The following is a 19,633-nucleotide window of genomic DNA, read 5'->3' as shown; positions in this document are numbered from 1 at the left end:
TGTTTTCACAAATGGCAGGATTTCATTCTTTTTTTTATGACTGAGTAATATTCCATTGTGTGCATGTACATGTTTGTATGACATCTTCTTTATCCATTCATCTGTAGATGGACACTTAGGTTGTTTCCGTATCTTGGCTATTATAAACAAGACTGCATTGAATTAGCAGGAATTGAATTATTAATTGAAATAATAAACTATTCATTCTCTAAATGGTCTCATTCAGTCCAGGATGCATACCAGGAAAAAAGGAGCATACATATATCAGGTCTGTGGAATTAACCAGAGTATGGGTGGAGTGTTCCTTTCTCATCAGTCTAGCCCCTTTGTATGGGTTTGTTACTATCGGTTGTGAACCAAACTGTGATTAGGAGGTAAAGGGAAAAACAATGTTATTGTTATTTGATGAATCAGACATTGTGCTAAGTTTCTATTATGTATCATTTCACTTAATTCTCACAAAAGACACCTATGAAGTAGTCAGTATGATTCCAGCGTTATGGAGAAGGAGACTGAGGCTCTGAAAAGATGCTTCCTGTGCATGTTGACATAGCAGGGGGTGTGGGGCCAGGGTTTAAACCCAGGTTTCTTCTTACCACTGACCACTATGTCTATGCATGCTTTGCTACGTTCTGGTATTTTGCATGAGGTGTAGGATGATGACAGCTAATGTTTACTGAGTCGGTACTTTGTGATAGACACCCTGAAATGGCATTTGAGGGAGCAAATTGTTTGTCCTTAAGGTAAAAGTTCCTAGCACAGAGTAGGTGTTAAATACAGGTCAGTGCTTTCATGTAAACCTGCTATGGCTCATTTTTTTCCTCTCAATAAAGTCATGTCAAGTGTGTATTTGATTTCACCATAGCTTTGAGTGGCATGTGACTGTTTTTTTACATAGTTGCTTCCTATTTATTTTCTGCAAAGCATTCTCCGTGAGTAAGACTACATGAGCTGCTTAAATTAAAAGTGGGAATGATGGCCATTCAGCAGGCAAAGCAGGCTGACACATGACCACGGCGGCCACAGTGCTCTGTTGCCCTAATTCCTCTCTTGAATATAAGTGCCCACTCAACACAAGACACTGCTTTTTTTTTTTTTCCTACTTGTATTCTGGCATTTTTATAATTCGCCTCAGTTACCAGGCTTGCTGTTAATGAGCTCTTTTCCTGAAAACACTTCTTATAGTCCTGATGTCCAATGATGCTACAGTGGAAATGTTTCATACTGTAGAAAAGCTGGCAATTGTTTGGTGAGTAAACTGTGTATCGATTGACTCTCTCCTCAATCTTGCAATAACTCCCAAGAGACCTTGTCTTTTTGTTGTTGTTGTTTTTAATTGTGATAAGAACACTTTACATGAGATCTACCCTTTTAACAGATTTTTAAGTGTACAGCACAGTATTGTTAACTGCAAGCACAATGTTATACAGCACATCCCTAAAACGTATTTGTCTTGCGTAACTGAAACTTTATAGCCATTGATTAGCAACTTCTCATTCCTCCCTTCTCCCAGCCCCTGGCAACCACCATTCTGTGCTTCCATGGCTGACTATTTTAGATACCTCATATAAGTGGAATCATGCTATAATATCCTTCTGTGACTGGTTTCTTGTACTTAGCAAAATGTCCTCCAGGCTCATCGATGTTGCTGCACATTACAGAATTTTCTTCTTTTTAAGGCTGAATAATACTCCATTCTGTCTATACACCACATTTTCTTTATCCATTCATCTGTCGATGGACATTTAGGTTGTTTCCACATCTTGGCTATTGTGAATAATGCTGCAGTGAACGTAGGACTGCTAATATGATTTCAGTTAGTTTGAATAAATGCCCTGAAGTGAGATTGCTGAATTATATGGTAGTTCTATTTTAATTTTTTTAGGAACTTTCATACTGTTTTCCATAGCTGCTGCACCACTTTGCATTCCTACCAACAGTGTACATGGGTCTAGTACATGGACTAAGTCTTTTTAAAACAATTAAAACTTGGTCACTTAGTTCCTGCACACTCTTAGCCAGTTAAAATTTGATTCTCTCCCAATTCAACAGTACCAGCTTTTCCAAGTCATTTTCCCAAAACACTCACTGTACTGCTAATTCAGCTAATCGTGATTAATATTAATTAAGTCATATATTCATTTAGTCACATGGCCATTCATTCACATTACACTCTCTCTCTCTCTCTCTCTCTCTCTATATATATATATATATATATATAAAACACATGTTATATATACTATATATTATATTCTGTGGCACATATGACTTGTCTATATCCATATCTATATATTTATATCTATATCTATATCTATCTAATCTGTGGTTTCCTAAGGAATTTCTATAAAGTCAGATCCTCTGCCCTCATGGACCTTGTTCTATAGTAAGGAGGCTGGTTAAATAGCCATGTTAAATTCAAGTCTTTCACATTTATCTAACTAACCTTTAAGGCTATCTGAAAATGATAAACAAAACTAGATTATGGAACTTTAGGGTCACATAGAGGAAGAGGTTTTCTAGTCGTCTAAGGAATTGCAATAGAAACAACCACAGATATCCAGTGATGTTAAAGTGGAAATATCTCACACTCTAGAGAACCTAGTATTAATCTGGAGGGTGGACTGTATGTATATAATTTTCTCTCATTTTTTATTCCCTCCCTCCCTTCCTCCCTCCTCTTTCTCTCTCACTATAAAGAGAAGCTTTAGGTAGAAAAAAGACTCTTTTTTTTCCCTTAAAGGAATAATAAATAATATGTGATGTGGGGACTTTAGAATTCTGGGACTAGCAGAACTCAGATAATATTATTTATTAAAGCAGTTAGAGCAACCAGTAGAGCAATTAGAGGCAAAAGTTGAAAACTTGTAGATGGAATTTTTGATACTTGAAGTGCATGGGAGAAAATGTTAAAATGGTTTCTTTAGGCATAATAACAAAAGCTAGAATGAAATTAAACAGTGAGAAAGAAACAGTTGGAGTTCAGTGAAATACATAACTGATTCATAACTAAGGGGTTTATTTCATTATTAGTGGCTCTAAACAGCATCTTTCCTTGCAGTTGGCTCAACATTGTATCTTCCTATAAATTTGCCACAGCAAAATAGTTTTTATAATATAAAAGTGCATTTATTCCTGTTAAATTTGGAAACTAGAATATACACTGCCCTTCTCCAAGCATCTCCCTAGCTGTGCTCTAAGGAACATCACTGGGACAAAAGACAGGGCAGCCAGATCAATTTGAACTCGAGCTTCTTTGCACTAGGATTTCATAGATGAGTTACTTGGCTCAGGGGCTTTGCACTCTTTAAGAGGGAGAGATTTAGTCTTTGAACTTTCTGTAATTTTTCAGAGAATCTGAAACATTTGATGTAAAGGACATTCAGGCTTCTATGCTGGTCTGTGCTCTAGATTCTAATGCATCAAGCATTTCAGAGCATCGCAAACATCATGACACTTATTCCTATTTGTGTAGTAGGATATACGTTGCCCCCTTTTCCTTTCCATAGAACCTACTTAAGGGAGGACCCATGACTAGTGAATACTTTAAGTCTATTGCATGAGGCCAGAAGTTAGCAAACTACAGCCTGTGTGCAGAATCTGGCCTCCCACATTTTCAAAAAATAAAGTTTTATTGGAACACAGCCACTCTGCAGTGGAATAGTTGTGACAGAGACAGTATGACCTGCAAAGCCTAAGATATTTACTTTACCAAAGAGTTTGTCATCTCCTACAATAGACTGGTAAGAGCTTGGGTTTTCATCAGTAATTTGAATAGTTGGTTCTCACATAATTCCAGGATCTTATTCTGTCTAGGAAACTCCCTAAAGGTAAGATTTTAAAAATATTTTTTAAACTTGGAGTAGTCAAAGAAATTCCTTTATTAGAATCCAGCTGTATATGATGGGGTTGATGTCCCCCACGCTTGCCTTAGAACCCTTGGGACGTTAGTTCTCATGGGGCACCTGACAGTGTGCACTTACATTGAGTCAGCCAGAAAAATCTGGCTTCATTTAGTGTAGCTTTAGGGAAAATCACCATAACTACCATACACACTGTGAAAGGACATCCTGAAAAAGACTGAGATGCTTACTCTCTTGGACTGGGGAATATATTTGTTTCTTGCATGAATTTCTCATAATACCCTATTTTTCTACCTGCCCCTTCTGTTCTCCAGGCCTCAGTGATGACTACGGTACAGGGTTTTTAGAACTGAGGCTGGTGATTGCCTTAGCCAGACTCTGGTCTCTGCACTTCAATGCCTTGGCAAAACCTCTGACTTGCACAGCAACACTTCTCTCTCTGAAAGCATGAAGTGGCATGAAATAGAATTTCACTTGGAACAGACTTGCTGGAGTATGTTCAACAAACTCTAACATTCATTCTCCAATACAAGAGTAGATGTTTAATGAGTAATACTGGAAATTTTTTGTGGATCTTCAAGTCATGCCTATTTAGTGTTTTAGCACAGTGCCCTTCACATATGTCTCATTTACACTGTATGACATGAACTCTATGAATTACCTATATTCTTATCCCCATTAAACACGTCGGTTGCAGGTTGTTCTCCTGGGAAGTAGATGGAGTTTGAAGTGCAAGCTGTTTGTTAGAGAGCAGCACCTGTGACTGGAAGGGGACAGAAGCAGGCAGACTTGGGGAGCAGTAAAACTGCAGTGCGATCCCAGCAAAGCCTTGGCCCAACCCAGTGGGATGAGTGTTGATCATCAGAGGAGTCCTGTGTCCTGCCGGAATGGTAGGGCCTTTATCCCTCTGCTGGCTTAATCTCCAGGTAACTCCTGGAGAGGACAATTTCTGAAAAAGAGGCAGATTCTAAGGACCTGCTATCTAGAGGGTCTCCCCTGACTGCTCATCCTACAGCTCTGGCATCCTTCCTTAAAGGGACATCTGCCCCGAGTATGTCCATCACGGATAAGTGCACAGAACCTCTTTACTGATGTAGTAATTTGCCCAACTTCACGCTGCTAGTCATCTAGCTCCAAACTCACATGTTACCTCCAAACTACAGTGTCTTCTCTTAGGCAAATATATATTTGTTCTACATTTTTAGATGCAAATGCTAAAGCGGCAAATTGATTTAGCTGAAATGTTACCAGTGTGGTATGGTAAACCTGACTAACAATAATCAAAAATTATCAAACTGATGAGAAACTCTGGTCTGAAGTGCAGGAGGAGAGGCCTCTGAATGCAGTCCCCCTATGAGCAAGTGGAACTAGACTGAGCACAGAGGAAAAGAAAAAAAGTTTGGAGAATCTTGAAGTCGTAAACCTGGGGCTCAGATATAAACCTGATGGAAGCCGTAACTTGGGTCTCAGACGCTGGCCGAATTCCCCAACACTGCGCCCTGGAGCAGAGAAGGCTAGCGCCCAGCGCCCTGCATGACTCAGACCCAACGCCTGGCCCTCAGGTGACTGCACCTGACTGGGAAGCCCCTGACAGGAGGCCACCCCTCAGGCATCTCCGGGACCCAAGGAGAGGAGCCACCGACAGGATGCCCAGCCCTCAGGCAACTCCATGACAGGATGGCTGCCTGAACTATGTGGCTGACAGGGTCTTGGTGCTCGGGCCTGGTGTCAGGCCTGAACCTCTGTGGTGGGAGAGCCAAGATCAGGACACGGAACCACCAGAGACCACCGAGACCCAAGTAATATCAATCGGCGAGAGCTCTCCCAGCGATCTCCATCTCAATGCTAAGACAGCTCCACCCAACAGCCACCAAGCTCCAGTGCTGGATGCCCCATGCCAAACAACTAGCAAGACAGGAACACAACCCCACACATTAACAGAGACGCAGCTTAAAATCATACTAAGTTCACAGACATCCCGAAACACAACACTGGACGCAGCCCTGCCCACCAGAAAGACAAGATCCAGCCCCACCCACCAGAACACAGGCACCAGTGCCCTCCACCAGGAAACCTACACAAGCCACTGAACCAACCTTACCCACTGGGAGCAGACACCAAAAACAATGGGAACTATGAACCTGCAGCCTGAGAAAATGAGACCCCAAACACAGTAAGTTAAGCAAAATGGGAAGACAGAAAAATAAGCAACAAATGAAGGAGCAAGGTAAAAACCCATCAGACCAAACAAATGAAGAGGAAATAGGCAGTCTACCTGAAAAAGAATTCAGAGTAATGATAGTAAAGATGATCCAAAATCTTGGAAATAGAATGGAGAAAATACAAGAAATGTTTAACAAGGACCTAGAAGAACTAAAGAGCAAACAAACAAGGATGAACAACACAATAACTGAAATGAAAAATTCTCTAGAAGGAATCAGTAGCAGAATAAATGAGGAAGGAGAACGGATAAGTGACCTGGAAGACAAAATAGTGGAAATAGCTACCACAGAGCAGAATAAAGAAAAAAGAATGAGAAGAATTGAGGACAGTCTCAGAGACCTCTGGGACAACATTAAATGCACCAACATTCAAATTATAGGGGTGTCAGAAGAAAAAGAGAAAAAGAAGGGGTCTGAGAAAACATTCGAAGAGATTATAGTTGAAAACTTCCCTACCATGGGAAAAGAAATAGTCAATCAAGTCCAGAAAGTGCAGAGAGTCCTATACAGGACAAATACGAGGAGAAACATGCCAAGGCACATATTAATCACGATATCAAAAATTAAATAAAAAGAAAAAAATATTAAAAGCAGCAAGGGAAAAGCAACAAATGACATACAAGGGAACCACCATAAGGTTAACAGCTGATCTTTCAGCAGAAACTCTGCAAGCCAGAAGGGAGTGGCAGGACATATTTAAGTGGTGAAAGGGAAAAACCTACAACCAAGATTACTCTACCCAGCAAGGATCTCATTCAGATTCTATGGAGCAATTAAAACCTTTACAGACAAGTAAAAGCTAAGAGAATTCACCACAACCAAACCAGCTTTACAACAAATGCTAAAGGAACATCTTTGGGCAGGAAACACAAGAGAAGGAAAAGACCTACTAAAACAAACCCAAAACAATTAAGAAAATGGTAATAGGAACATACATATCGATAATTACCTTAAATGTAAATGGATTAAATGCTCCAACCAAAAGAAATAGACTGGCTGAATAGATACAAGAACAAGACCATATATATGCTGTCTACAAGAGACCCATATCAGACCTAACGACACACAGAGACTGAAAGATGGAAAATGATATTCCATGCAAATGGAAATCAAAAGAAAGCTGGAGTAGCAATTCTCATATCAGACAAAATAGACTTTAAAATAAAGACTATTAAAAGAGACAAAGAAGGACACTACATAATGATCAAGGGATCAATCCAAGAAGAAGATATAACAATTGTAAATATTTTTGCACACAACATAGGAGAACCTCACTACATAAGGCAAATGCTAACAGCCATAAAAGGGGAAATCGACAGTCACACAAAAATAGTAGGGGACTTTAACACCCCACTTTCACCAATGGACAAATCATCCAAAATGAAAATAAATAAGGAAACACAAGCTTTAAATAACACATTAAACAAGATGGACTTAATTGATATTTATAGGACATTCCATCCAAAAACAACAGAATACACTTTCTTCTCAACTGCTTATGGAACATTCTCCAGGATCATATCTTGGTTCACAAATTAAGCCTTGGTACATTTAAGAAAACTGAAATTGTATCAAGTATCTTTTCTGACCACACTATGAGACAAGGTAGCAATTACGGGGAAAAAAAACTTAAAAAAAATAAAAACAAATGGAAGCTAAACAATATGCTACTAAATAACCAAGATATCACTGAAGAAATCAAACAGGAAATCAAAAAATACCTAGAAACAAATGACAATGAAAACATGACGACCCAAAACCTATGGGATGTAGCAAAAGCAGTTCTAAGAGGGAAGTTTATAGCAATACAATCCTACCTCAAGAAACAAGAAACATCTCAAATGAACAACCTAATCTTACACCTAAAACAATTAGAGAAAGAAGAACCAAAAAAAACCAAAGTTAGCAGAAGGAAAGAAATCATAAAGATCAGATCAGAAATAAATGAAAAGGAAATGAAGAAAACAATAACAAAGATCAAGAAAACGAAAAGCTGGTTCTTTGAGACAGTAAACAAAATTGATAAACCATTAGCCATACTCATCAAGAAGAAAAAGGAGAAGACTCAAATCAGCAGAGTTAGAAATGAAGAAGGAGAAGTAACAACTCACCCTGCAGAAATACGAAGAATCATAAGGGCTTACTACAAGCAACTACATGCCAATAAAATGGACAACCTGGAAGAAATGGACAAATTCTTAGAAAAGCACAACCTGCCAAGACTGAACCAGGAAGAAATAGAAAATATACATAGACCAATCACAAGCACTGAAATTGAAACATTGATTAAAAATCTTCCAACAAACAAAAGCCCAGGACCAGACAGCTTCACAGGCAAATTCTATCAAACATTTAGAGAAGAACTAACACCTATCCTTCTCAAACTCTTCCAAAATATAGCAGAGGAAGGAACAGTCCCAAACTCATTCTATGAGGCCACCATCACGTTGATACCAAAACCAGACAAAGATGTCAAAAAAAGAAAACTACAGACCAATATCACTGATGAACATAGATGCAAAAATCCTCAACAAAATACTACCAAACGGAATCCAACAGCACATTAAAAGGATCATCCACCATGATCAAGTGGGGTTTATCCCAGGAATGCAAGGATTCTTCAATATAGGCAAAACAATCAATGTGATACATCATATTAACAAATTGAAGGATAAAAACCATATGAAAATCTCAATAGATGCAGCAAAATCTTTTGACAGAATTCAGCACCCATTTATGATAAAAACTCTCCAGAAAGTAGGCATAGAGGGAACTTACCTCAACATAATACAGGCCACATATGACAAACCCACAGCCAGCATCATTCTCAATGGAGAAAAGCTGAAGCAGGATCAAGACAAGGTTGCCCACTCTCACCACTATTATTCAACATAGTTTTGGAAGTTTTAGCCACAGCTATCAGAGAAGAAAAAGAAATAAAAGGAATCCAAATCAGAAGAGAAGAAGAAAAGCTGTCACTGTTTGCAGATGACATGATACTATACACAGAGAATCCTAAAGATGCTACCAGAAAACTACTAAAGCTAATCAATGAATTTGGTAAAGTAGTAGGATACAAAATTAATGCACAGAAATCTGTTTCATTCCTATACACTAATGATGAAAAATCTGAAGGAGAAATTAAGGAAACATTCCCATTTACCATTGCAACAAAGAATAAGATACCTAGGAATAAACCTACCTAAGGAGGGAAAAGACCTGTACTCATAAAACTGTAAGCCACTGATGAAAGAAATTAAAGACAATACAAACAGATGGAGAGATATACCCTGTTCTTGGATTGGAAGAATCAAAATTGTGAAAATGACTGTACTACCCAAAGCAATCTACACATTCAATGCAATCCCTATCAAACTACCACTGGCATTTTTCACAGAGCTAGAACAAAAAATTTCACAATTTGTATGGAAACAGAAAAGACCCCAAATAGCCAAAGCAATGTTGAGAAAGAAAAATGGAGCTGGAGGAATCAGGCTCCCAGACTTCAGACTATACTACAAAGCTACAGTAATCAAGACAGTATTGTACTGACACAAAAACAGAAATATAGATCAATGGAACAGGATAGAAAGCCCAGAGATAAACCCACACACATATGGTCACCTTATCTTTGATAAAGGAGGCAAGCATATACAGTGGAGAAAAGACAGCCTCTTCAATAAGTGGTGCTGGGAAAACTGGACAGCTACATGTAAAAGAATGAAATTAGGGCTTCCCTGGTGGCACAGTGGTTGAGAATCTGCCTGCCAATGCAGGGGACACGGGTTCGAGCCCTGGTCTGGGAAGATCCCACATGCCGGGGAGCAACTGGGCCCGTGAGCCACAACTACCGAGCCTGCACGTCTGGAGCCTGTGCTCCGCAACAAGAGAGGCCGCGATAGTGAGCGGCCCGTGCACCGCAATGAAGAGTGGCCCCCGCTCCCCACAACTAGAGAAAGCCCTCACACAGAAATGAAGACCCAACACAGCTAAAATAAATAAATAAATTTATTTAAAAAAAAAAAAAAAATGAAATTAGAATACTCCCTAACACCATACACAAAAATAAACTCAAAATGGATTAAAGACCTAAATGGAAGGCCAGACACTATAAAACTCTTACAGGAAAACATAGGAAGAACATTCTTTGACATAAATCACAGCAAGATCCTTTTTGACCCACCTCCTAGAGTAAAAACAAAAATAAACAAATGGAACCTAATGAAACTTCAAAGCTTTTGCACAGCAAAGGAAACCATAAACAAAACGAAAAGACAACCCTCAGAATGGGAGAAAGTATTTGCAAATGAAGCAACTGACAAAGGATTAATCTCCAAAATATATAAGCAGCTCATGCAGCTCAATATCAAAAAAACAAACAACCTAATTCAAAAATGGGCAGAAGGAGGGTGGGAGGGAGGGAGATGCAAGAGGGAAGAGATATGGGAACATATGTATATGTATAACTGATTCACTTTGTTATAAAGCAGAAACTAACACACCATTGTAAAGCAATTATACTTCAATAAAGATGTTTAAAAAAATAATAATAATAAGTGAAAATAAAAAAAAACAAAAACAAAAAAACACAAAAATGGGCAGAAGACCTAAATAGATATTTCTCCAAAGAAGATAATACAGATTGCCAACAAACACATGAAAGGATACTCAACATCACTAATCATTAGAGAAGTGCAAATCAAAACTACAATGAGGTATCATCTCACACCGGTCAGAATGGCCATCATCAAAAAATCTACAAACCATAAATGGTGGAGAGGGTGTGGAGTAAAGGGAATCCTCTTGCACTGTTGGTGGGAATTAAATTGATACAGCCACTATGGAGAACACTGGAGGTTTCTTAATAACTAATAATAGAACTACCGTGTGACCCAGCAATCCCACTACTGGGCATATACCCTGAGAAAACCATAATTCAAAAAGAGTCATGTACCACAATGTTCATTGCAGCTCTATTTACAATACCAGGACATGGAAGCAACCTAGGTGTCCATCGACAGATGAATGGATAAAGAAGATGTGGCACATATATACAATGGAATATTACTCAGCCATAAAAAGAAATGAAATTGAGTTTTTTGTAGTGAGGTGAATGGACCTAGAGTCTGTCATACAGTGTGGAGTACGTCAGAAAGAAAAAAAGAAATACCATATGGTAACACATATATATGGAACTTAAAGAAAAAAAAAAGGTTCTGATGAACCTAGGGGCAGGACAGGAATAAAGATGCAGATGTAGAGAATGGACTTGAGGACACAGGGAGGGGGAAAGGTAAGCTGGGACAAAGTGAGAGAGTGGCATGGACATATATACACTACTAAATGTAAAATAGATAGCTAACGGGAAGCAGCTACGTAGGGCAGGGAGATCAGCTCAGTGCTTTGTGACCACCTAGAGGGGTGGATTAGGGAGGGTGGGAGGGAGACACAAGAGGGAGGCGATATGGGGATATATGTATATGTACAGCTGATTTACTTTGTTATAAAGCAGAAACTAACACAACATTGTAAAGCAATTATACTCCGATAAAGATGTTAAAAAAATTATCAAACTGCATGTAGTGATAAACTATTTTAAAACAAGTGATCTAAGATGGAAAAATAGCATAAGAAGCTTGAAAGAGGAAGAAAATTAAAGGGCTGATCTGGGATTTTAAAAGTTTTTATTTATTTATTTATTTATTTCTGATTCAAGTCTCTGTTCCCTCTAGGGTACAAAACTTAATAATAATGTTTATATTCTGAGAGAAACAAAGCTGATTGTATAGGCTGAGCAGTGTTATCTAACATTATTACACTCATAAAGCAAAATAAATCCCCTATTTTGCATCCCAACAAAGGGAGATTGATACTCTTGTCTGATGTTCAAATGTTTATGGGAGTCATTTCAACCAAACCTTTATTTTTCCTTATATTTCTACCTTCTGATTTGACACAATATGTTATACAACCTTGCTTTTGATAAAGGACAGTCAGATTTGACTTAGTGTTGCAGAGGAAAACATAATATTGCATATTTAAGAAGAGAATGTGTTAAAAATGGAGAAATGCCATTTCCATCCATCTATCAAACGTTTATTAGCTCTCTCCTGCGTGTTTGAAGTCAGTTTGCTGGGGAATGGAATAGGCTTAGTTGAAGTGCCTATAAATGGGCCTCAGGATCCAAGTCAAGTTTGGGATGGTCAACTTAAATACTTTTGTCCCCCTAGAAAGATTACATCTGGTTGAATACTGAAATGGTGTGCTTGTGTTATTTCTGTTGTGATAGACAAGCAAACAAACTATTTCAATATAAATGCATTTCTAGTTCTTAAGAGTTAACAGGCCACATCTTGTTTACCTCTTAATTCCCAGCACTTACCATATGTCTTTTGCATTTACTGAGCCTGAATGTCCAATTAAAATTTCTAAGTGTATATAACTTTATGACATTTTCAAAAAACCTGCTTCAATATAGCTGTGCACTACTCTTTTATTATTTTTTCGTGTGCATGTTTTCCGTAAACACTTATTTTTCCATATAATAAATGGTTTTGACAAAAATGGGACAAATGTATAATCAAACACCACCTTTCTGATAGCTATTCAACACTGACTAAGAATTTATTAAGTGTCAGATACTGTGGTCAGGATATTATATTTATTATCTCACTAACTTCATGACTGGGGAAAAATGTATATTATCTTCATTTTACAACTACAAACACTGAGAGTCATGATATTTTAGGTGGGCTACACAAGTAATTTAAAGAGAGGATTAACTAAGAAATTAATATACAGGGCTTAGCAGAAAGGCTGAAAATCAGGCAGGCCACAATAAATACATTGAATATATTATTAAATCTTAATTCTGCATATGGTCCTACGGCCCATACTGCTACACAGTGATGTGTTTTTCTGTGTCACACCATCTCTGTTTTATTGTCCATGTAGCATTCAACTTTGAATATCCTTTCTTATAGAGAAAAGTCATTATTGGCATGATTGACAGCCCCCAAAAGATATCTAAGGCAGTTAAAGGATACTCTTCACTGCTAGATTTCCCCTGACATCCTTAAGTCACTGTGAGCCTACAGAGATTCATGGGAGTTGGTTGGGATTCCTGTCACTTGAGGGCGAACAGTGAGGGTCAAGGTCATCATGGGTGTAAAAGAGTTTATCCTCATAACTCCTAATCTCCCATCATAAAAAGCACATACCAGAGAGAAATACCACATAGCTCCTGTAAGTTCCAGATTGCATTTCTGGAAAGATTTAATTATAGTTTGCTAATCTTTATGTGAATTTTTTAACCAGTTTGGTGTATTTGGTGATTAATTAGATAAATATGGTTAAAAGAAGACAAAAGAGAATCGATGTCTAATTTGAAAGCAATGTAGATTAATAGAAGAGGTTATGAGCCTTCCATAAGGGTGTGTCCTCAAGATTCCTTAATGTCCTTTACTTCCCACATCCAAATAATCACCAAGTCCTGTTTATTTCAGATCCTAAGCTCGAACACCATCATCTCTCACGTGAGCAGTTACAAAGAGCCCAATTTGCCCATCTCCCGCCATTTGATATCCACACAGGTGCCAAAATGATCTCTAACTCAGTTTAGATCTCTGCTGATACAGTAGCCACTAGCCACATGTGGCTCTTTGAATGCAAATAAAATGAATTTAAATTAAATACAATAACAATTTCAGTCCCTCAATCACACTAGCTAGATTTCAAGGGCTAAATAGCCACGTAGAGCTAGTGGTTACCATCTTGGACAGCACAGAGCACATTTCTACATCACAGAAAGTTCTATGGAATCTGGCTGTGGTTTAGGTCATATCACTCTCCTGCTGTATTTTTTTCAAGTGGCTCCCCATCTCCTACAAGTGAAAAAATTAATTCCTCAGCACAGTTTCCAAGGTCCTTCCTGATGTACTCCTTGATGCCCTCCTTCCACTGAATCTTGAACTTCTACAATACTATCCTTTGTTAAAGTCTTCAAACATACTGAATATCTTCCTAACTCAGACTTTTCATATTTGCTGTTTCTTTTGATAGGCATATTTTAATAGTATTCTATACATCTCATCCCTTTTCTTTTCTTCTTCATGAATACATCACCGTAAGCTTTAAAAAATCTTATTTCCTTTCATTGTCTTTCTCCAGATATAGACTCAGTTACATGAGAGCAAGCAAGGCCATGTCTGTCTTGGCAACTAACACAATGCCTTGTACATGAGAGATATTCAATAAAGAGTGAAGGAAAGAAGGATGGAAGAGACAAAATGAAAGAAAGGATGGGAAAGAAATGATAGGTTGCTCATCTGTCAGACCTTTGCTCTCACCACACCTAGTCTGGTCCTTTAATTGTCTAGTTTCCTAAACAAACCCAAACTCAAGATTTTCTCCATGCATTTCTTCCTGCTGAGGATGCTCTCCCTACATATTCTGCCTGGAAAAATGCTACTCATTTTTCCTGTCCCCAAACAGATGCTGCCTCCTCTTGGTGTCATCTCTGACCACACCTTCCCTTTTGCAGGCACATCTGGGGACCCTTACTCACTGCAATGTAAGCATTACTTCATTACAGAGCTTGCTGCTTTTCATTGTAAATAATGAGAAAGTCATAGCCAGTGTGTCTGAGAGAGGAGGCTTTGTTCAAGCATTAAGCATCATACTTGACCAAAAGAAGCAGTCACTAAGCCTTTATTGAAATTAAATAAAAATTAAAATTTTGCATTTAATCTCTTAAATTAAAACTGCATTCAATTTTTTCATATTTTTGCATCATATCATATTTAGACTTCTCAATTATGAATGATTATTTTGATGACTCAGGGAGAAAATTAGAATTTCTCCAAAGATATTATGTAAATATTAAAGAATCATGAATCAAATTTTATCTGGGACTCACTGTAAAAAAAATCTATTTTTGGTTCTGTGGCTGCAGAAATTTACACATGAGATTCTTGCTTTATGATGCTATCTTTTCAAGGCATGAGTGGAAAAAACTATAAAACAAAACACATACTCAGAAAATGGGATGTTATTTGAACCAACAGATTTGGAATCTGAGATTTCTATATATGACCCTAAATAAATTAAAGTATCTGAGGATGACTGTGGTGGGTGAATCTGCTTCATCCTTTGGGTGAAAACAGCAGGTCATATTACAACATTACGTCTCTCCACATGGATACCAAATAGCAGAATCTTTCAAATATTTTGTTATAGTTGTTTAAAAATACCTAGATATTTGGCAGAGTATCTTCTACAAATAATGATAAATACTCCATGTAAAGCCACTTTTAAAAAGCAAAAGGAAATTTACAGTGTATTACCTAATTTGAGATTTACCTTAAACTTTAAAAGAAGGCAGTCTTATTGTTCTCATTTTTCAGTTGAAGAAACTAAGGATGGATGTATAAATTGGCCTAGCAGAGAAGTTAGGAATAAAAGGGTCTTTCTCTTGAAAAATCATCAGGGGTTTCACAAATATTGTTAGAAATAATATAGTCCAGAATAACTTTTTTTAAAGAAACATTTATCTTTATCTGATTATTAAGATAATCAGTGTATCTTCTGTGTACACTCCAGACTTTAATCTGCACCCTTCCAATGTGGCACCAAAGTCATTGGGAGTGAAAAAGACTCCTTGATATTGGGAGCTTGGTTCTGAAAATCCTTAAAATATTCTTGATATTAGAACATCACAGTCTGATGTTCTTTATTGCAAACAAGAAACAGAAATTCAGCAGGGACAGAGGGTCTCTGTAGGTGCGTAGTATGGGGGTTAGATTGGAAAGAGGGAGTAGGAGATGCCTTAAATGAATAAATGAATGAATGAATGTATAAGTATATATAATATTTGTATGCTGACAATAAAATCTGTCTTATGTACACACACATACACACAAGAGATGGGATTTTGTGCCAAATGTTGGTATGAAATGTAAATAGTTGGGCTGTGATAATTGAGTAAACATATGACTCAGGTAAAAGTTGTAATTTAATATAAACAGTAGCAGCAATACAGAAAGGGTGCTATTTTCCAACACAGTAATATCCAGTTGTCCACTCTGACCTATTCTCAACCACTGCACCAGTGACATCTTATGTTAACTTCTGACCTCTGCAAACTACTCTTGATTGAATGAACTGGTGACAAAGTTGTGTTCATGGTCAGAGTGCAGTAGGTTAAATTAGATCTCCAAAGTGCTGAGCATCTAGGTAGGAATTTCCTTGCATCCATAGCCTTACCTCCACAAAGTAAAATGATGAAGTCTTCAGGATTTATTTCTAAGACATACTACCATAGGTTAGAGGAACACTAGCATTGAAGAAAACCAGGATATTTGTTGGAATAAAATGGGAAAGTTTAAATAGGGCATCTGTGAATATTGGTTATCAAGGGTGATGCAGTTTCTAAAACATACCCATTGTTTTAGAATAAGAATGTCTATTTCCAAAATGTCCATCATTAGAGTTGACGTTAACATGACCCAAGGGGCCTGTTTTCTCAAATACCACTCGCACTGTGTTAATAAGAAGTTTCTTCTTATTGTGGTAGGAAGATGACTCTCCAAAGTATATTCTACTCTTTTCCAATGAGGTCTTTTGTCTAATGCATCTTAAGTAAATCTGCAAAGGAATAGCAAATCCAACAGATGCATATTTTTTAAGAAATTAGAATGGAGACTTTAATACTGGAGATACAAATCCTATGACTTTTTTTTAAATGTAGCATTAACTTTTAAAAATAGATTTTATTTATTTATTTATTTATTTTTGGCTGTGTTGGGTCTTTGTTGCTGCGTGCGGGCTCTCTCTAGTTGCAGCGAGTGGGGGCTACTCTTCGTTGCAGTGTATGGGCTTCTCATCACGGTGGCTTATCTTATTGCGGAGCACGGGCTCTAGGTGTGCAGGCTTCAGTAGTTGTGGCACGTGGGCTTCAGTAGTTGTGGCTCACAGGCTCAGTAGATGTGGCGCATGGGCTTAGTTGCTCCGTGGCATGTGGGATCTTCCTGGACCAGGGCCTGAACCCATGTCCCCTGCATTGGCAGGTGGATTCTTAACCACTGTGCCAGCAGGGAAGCCCCCTATGACTTTTAAGATATAAATTAGAAGACATTGAAATTTTCAGTAGATATAGTAGGAACCAAATTCATTCTTTATTCTTTTTCTTTTACTTTCTTATCCCGTATACTCTTTTTTCTCATATTTCTTTACCACCGTGTTTCACACATAATAACAAGCCATGCTCAGTAAATGTTTGTGCATCTTTCCTATTGTGAGTTATTGAGTAACTGCAGTACAAAATTCCAACCAATGTGATGTTATGATATATAAATCAAACAATCTCTTCTTGCCTTTAAAGAGCAAAAGTCCAGCAAATGTTTACCTGTAGAATAATAGGAGGGACAACCTTAAGGAAGAGAGGATCTGTGAAGACTCAGGCCAGGTCCAGAAGGCTCCTTGTGGATGATTGTTGAGAGAGGAAACCCAGTATAGACTCTCATCTCTTCAGCTCAGAGTCTTCATGGTAGCAGATATTTTGAAAAGGGTGATAACTGGTATAGACAAACACTACAAAGAATTTTGGAACATTTTTCTAGTGTCATTTGGGAAACTACTGAAGGATGTGAATGGTTGTTTTTATTTATATCTTTCTATTTCTAGTTATTCATTTTCACAGTCATTCTGGGTTTGAAGACTTGACTATTAATTAACCAATTAATTTATTGTATCTGAATCATGTATCAACTCAGTTACTGCAAAGAACCATGCTGTGAAATAGATACTTTCTCCTATTTATAGATGGGCCTATGAGATTATGACTAGTTACATTGTTTTAATGAGATCCCACAGGTGAAATTAGACTGAAGGTTTTCTGGTTTCTCTGTTTCTTGCACTCTATCTGTTGCTATTCAGATAGATGCTAGGAATCCCAGAAAGCAGAATGAATGGCTTAGTGTCTACTTCTGGGACATCTATGCAAAATCATGACATCTGGAGAACTTGCTTGGTACACTGGATTCTAAAATTTAAGTTGGTACTTTAAGTTTGCTATTTTTAACCCACTCTGCTTTTCTTTGAAATTATTCTCTGTCAATTGGCTTTTAAGGAAAGAGCCTATATTGAGTCTTGTAATTGAGTATTGACTTTTATTGCTAGTGATGCGGCTGTATCACACAGTGGAATAGGAGGAGGAGTGGGGAGAAACTGAGATAGTGGAGTGGATGGTGGCAGCTTAGACGGCCAGAGGAAAGCAACTTGAATCTTTGCAGCTAGCGATGGAGTGGCATAGCTATCGGTGGGGAGCAAGCATCTTCTGAGAACATTCCTAAAAATGGCATGTGGGGTGCAGTTTTTTAAAATATGGGTAATCTTTATGTAATTCATTTCAAACTTATATAAAAATGTAATTAATTTTAACTATGATAACAAATGCTCATATAGTATTCAATATGAATACCAAAGTGAATGTGTTCAATAATGCTTTGAACTTGGAATGGTCAGTTTATGGGATGGAGATTTTGGTCAGAAAAGTTGGTAGAAAAATGAACACTAGAATGGTGCTAGAGGTGCAGGTATGAGCCTCCCCACATGCTCCGTCTCCTCAGCTTTATTTTATCACTTAAAGTGATATCTTCCTTGTGTTTGCTTCCACTGATATGAGAACCCAGATGAACTGGTTTAGGGACAAAGAGGCAAGGAGTAAAAGGAATGCTGGCTTACTCCTGAAGAGCGGCCTGGGAATTGTCAGTAGAAACCTATTGTTTCCAGATAAGTAATGACAGCATTAAAATTTTTCAATAGATATTTCCTGAGCACTTATTACATGCCAGGCACTGCAATAAGTGCTTTATAGGTATTACCTCGCTTAAATCTCACAAAACCTATTATAATTCCCATTTTACAGATTAGGTAACAAAGGTACAGAGAGGTTAATAACACGACTAAGTCACACCTGTGTAAGAGTGATTTTTCTTTTATTCATTCTACAAGAAACCAAGGAGAGAAGGATGCAAGAAAGAAAAAGGCATCTAGCACTGTTCTTGGTACACGTTTGGTGTCTAATGCATGCTTATTGACTATGTTGTCTGGATTTTTGAACAGTTTAGCAAAAGCTCTTGGCAGCCTTTACTATAAAGTCTATTAGGCAATAAAATGTGTGAAATGTCTACAAAGGGAGCAAGAGGCTTCTTGAAATAGTTGAGGTAGACTTCAAACTGAATTTTAAACTTAGTCATTGTTTTCCCCAAGTTCCTCCCCATTGTGTAATCTCGTAATATTATGACATTCTTACCTCTGATCTTACTAAAGGGTTGTATTTATAGCCTATTTTATAAATTCTTATGACTCACCCCATAAAGTCTGTCATGAACTGGATCTTTAAAAAATGAGAAAAATATCCCTGCCTCTGTTAGAGTGATGGGAGTTAAATAACACCCAAATGTTTTCCCAGGTTTATGCTATTTATAAACTATTAAGAAAGGGGCCTTCTCCACCACCTTCCAAGTAGGGAAGTTTATAAAGTTTCATTTA

The 19,633-nt window shown here is 37.7% G+C and overlaps 1 protein-coding gene across 1 annotated transcript in view; it reads left to right on the top strand.

The window, feature by feature from the left end:
* Window positions 1-19,633, top strand: part of CDH8 (cadherin 8) — a 367,669-nt gene that overhangs the window by 231,185 nt on the left and 116,851 nt on the right. The window lies entirely within an intron of this gene.

Source organism: Balaenoptera ricei, chromosome 19 (genome assembly GCF_028023285.1).
Source record: "Balaenoptera ricei isolate mBalRic1 chromosome 19, mBalRic1.hap2, whole genome shotgun sequence".
Lineage (NCBI taxonomy): Eukaryota > Metazoa > Chordata > Mammalia > Artiodactyla > Balaenopteridae > Balaenoptera > Balaenoptera ricei.
The sequence above is the reverse complement of the archived record's forward strand: the minus strand, read 5'-3'. Positions and strand labels throughout refer to the sequence as shown.